We start from the raw sequence: 4,068 nt of genomic DNA, 5'->3' as shown, positions 1-4,068 counted from the left end.
AAGAGTGGAATAGAACTAATGGTGGGCCAAGGTGGTAGAAACTATGTGAGTGAATGTGAAAGGATATTGATATGAGGGAAAAGACTAATATGATAAAGGGTAGAAAACAGAGTGGAGCTGCAATACTCCACCACAGTAATGTGAATGAGTAGAGTTCAAGTGCTTTTGGGTATATCTAAAATTTTTCCATACTTTGTTAAGAAAGCATGGTAAAATTTTAAGTTTTTAATTTTTTTGCTTGGGGGATGGTCATGGGAAAGGCAAGTGAATTAGTTTTCTATTTTCAAAATAATATGACAAATAAATCCAAATATTTTAATAACCATAATTAATATAAATAAATATATTTCCAGCTGATATTTACATTGGCTTAAAAAATTCCAGTTATATACTCTCTCAAAAAACAGACCTTAAATATAAAGGTACCTGCTGATATAGTAGTTTTGGTTCCTTTTTAATCTCTTGAGAGGCCTAATGAAGTCTTTAAAACTTCCTTCTCATGATAGATATCAAAAGTCACATGCATATATTCTGGAGTATTGAGTTCCTTCCATGACTAAGAAGTAACAACAATCAAACATGACTGGATGTAGGAATCTAAGTATTTTAACAATTTATAATATCAAGTTGAAGAACTGCTGATCCGTGTTTGTCAGAGGATTAGTTTTCACAGATGGCTGAAAATAAAGCACATGAAAGGACATACATATATCTTTTTAGAACAACATAGACACATACAACAGCATATAGTATACTTATTTTAATTATGAAGTTTTACCACACACATAATTAATGATAAAATAGAAATTTTAAAAGTATGAAAGCCTTAATCAGCTGTGATAATGCTATGACATAAATCTATTTTCTTGTTTTCCCTAAATCAATTTTTCTGTGTTATCAGGCTATCGATATTTTGATCATGCATATAGTTCTTAAAAGTGAGAGTAAATAATAAGCAAGGTTATATTCATGTAACTGCCCACAAACCAAATTTATAATTATATAAAATCAATGTATATATGAAGGCAAAATTAGATGGCTTTGAAAAATGTAGAAGATGTAGATAATCAAATCTCACTATCTATTTATCTGAAGAAATTATTATTTATATTTTATTCCACCACTGACTCAAATGATGAAGAGAAAGATGGCCTTATGGGATTTTATCTAGCACATTCGTAAATGAAAAAAGTGATGTGTACAAGTTTATCTCCTGCTATGAGTTTTGGAAGTCAGATATGGTTCACTGACACATTGAAACAAGTGTTATGGATTGAATGTTTCTGTGCCCCAAAATTTCTATGTTGCAGCCCTTCCCCACAATGCGATGGTATTTGGAGGTGGGGCCTTTGGGTATTATGTTTAGGTGAGATCATAAAGATGGGGCCCCTAGTTGGGATTAATGTCCTTATAAGAAGAGGAAGAGAGACCAGAGCTTTCTCTCTCTTTGCCTTGTGAGCACATGTGAGAAGGTGGACATATGCAAGCCAGGAAGAAGATCCTCACCAGGAACTGAACCTGCCAGCACTTGGATCTTGTACTATCAGTCTCTAGAATTATGAGAAATAAATGTCTGATTTTTAAGCCACTCAGTCTATGGCACTTTATAATAGCAACTTGAGCTGACTAAGAAAACAAGGCTCCCCGATGACACTGGAATTGACAAGCGGATGAAATTGAAGGTGCCAATTCATTCGTCTCAGTTTTGTGCCTACCAGAGAAGCATGTGGGAATGGAGATTGGACCTTGAGTAGCCTATGAACCACCTGAGCCTAAATCTCCAGTGTGCGCAGATTTACTTGTGTGTGTTCATAATGAGAATGTTTAAACCTGAATATTATTTACACTTCATTGATCATTATGATAAGTATATTACTCTGTGTTTCTTGCCTTAATGGGCTCTTGAGGAATTGACAGGACATCAAGATGTTCCTTTTGGCCTCAGATAGAAAATATTGGGCAATATTTTTTCTCCAACTCAACCTCTTTGTAAACAGAGTAAAAACGTAAATAAAAATGGAAAGGGAAGTAGTCATATATGTTGTTTATGCAAATGAAAATCAAAACACATGAATTAAAGGCATTTTTAGTAACTTTTCATATATTTGTCAATAGACTCATTTAAGCTAAAGCAGGTAAAAATCGTTTCACAAATAATGCTTATATTTCAGTGCTCTTTGGTGCCTCTGTTTAGACCATTCACAATTATATCTCTAGACCAAAATATGAAGTCAGAGAAAAGTAGAAATTTTGAGAAATGAAAACATTGGGAAAGATTTTTAAGAAAACATTTTCGATAAAGGCCAAGTACAAATGACAAACAATGAATTTCTATGATAAAAGCATAATATGGGGTTCAAAGTGTCATTGTTTATAGTGATATTAAATAATCAAGTTGAGATTTTTAAATACATATCTAAATTCTGTTTAAGATATAGCTTCCTTTAGAAAATTCTTTCTTTTAGCATTGGCAGGTAGTGCTTTAGTTTTATGTTTTTGCTGAGCATTTTTATAGTCAATAACAATAATCTTGTCCTATCAAGGATTTGTGCCAATATTTCCCTAGAGACAGGGAGAGAGAGAGAGAAACAACGGAACCATGCAAATTATACGGAAAATTATGGAAGCAAATATATGATGCTGGATTTAGAAGGAGACTGTTTTACATCAGACCATAATTTCTGTTGATTCAGGTAAACTGTAACGAGATTGCAAAAGATGCCTTATTACTTCTGATTATTCATTACAGTAATTCACTATTCATTAGCTAAAATTTATTGAGTGCTTACTGTATGCCAGCTATTGGTCTGAGGACTTTAGATGTATTTGTCTCCTGTAGTCATCTCAACAATCCAAGATGCAGCTACTATTATTATGCCCATTTCCATAAAAAGGAAACAGAAGTCTAGAGATGTTAAGTTAAAGCTTGCTGAAAGTTGAGTGAATCAGAATTTGAACCCATGTCTCTTGAACTCCTCAGGACATGCTGGCAATCACTGTCTTAGGTCTACCTTAATTTTCTCAGTAAACAGCTTTTCAAAAAGTGTCCTACAATAAAAGTTAACATACAAAGACTTTTCATGAATAATTTTACAAAATAATTTCTCCAATATTCACATATTAATACATACTTAAATATATATAAATTATGCAAATTAAATTGAGCTAGTGAAGATACAAGCATCCATATCTTATCTAGAAAGATAGTGCTAAAAGATGCTGATTAAGGAAAAAAATGTGGATTTTGTTTCTTTTGTTTTGTCATTAAAATATTTGCTATTGTAATGAACTCAAAGCATATTAAAAATGGAATGAGTGAAATTAGTAGATGGAGGCAGTTATAAGGGATTTCGTCCAGCTGAAACAGGATCTACAGACACTGGAATAAATCCATTTAATCTTGCCCTAATCTAGTTTTGTAATGAAGTGGATAAACAAGTCCTTTCCTTAAACAAGATCTGAAACAAACACACAAAAAAGAACCATTACTTAATATTTAGCAGAAACCACTAAATTTGACATGTGCCTTCAGATTTTCCACAGCATTGCCATGTCAAACGTGTTGGCTTAGATTTATGGGATACATTGGTGATATTTATTGGATAAAAAGTTCAGACTTATGTGTTATTGAACTCAAGAACATTTTACATAAAGTTTGGAATATGTTCTAGAATTCTAAATTCGAAGTTTTCCAATCATGAGTTTCATTGCAAGAGTTTTGCACAAATCAAATCAACTTGTTAAATCTGTGACACCAACAAAGGTAACTAAATTCATGGCAAGAGAAAAGAGAGCAAGGAAATAGTTCAAAGAGAATCTAACATTTATCTGAATACAAATATTGGAAATTATTGCAAAGGGATTACAGAAAATGACTAAGTTAGTGACTTGTTTTCAAGTCCTATGAGAAGGGCGATGCTTCTCTTTTTTTAAAGAAAATTATCTGCATTGATTGCCCTTTTCTTTATTTTTGTTGTATTTTATTTTGATTTAAAATATTTTGAGGATTCTATAGTTTTGCTGTATTCTGTGAACTTTCCAATAAATGATCTATTTATTTACACAAAA

This window comes from Pteropus alecto, unplaced genomic scaffold, assembly GCF_000325575.1.
Source record: "Pteropus alecto unplaced genomic scaffold, ASM32557v1 scaffold75, whole genome shotgun sequence".
NCBI lineage: Eukaryota > Metazoa > Chordata > Mammalia > Chiroptera > Pteropodidae > Pteropus > Pteropus alecto.
This window is presented reverse-complemented; position numbering follows the sequence as displayed.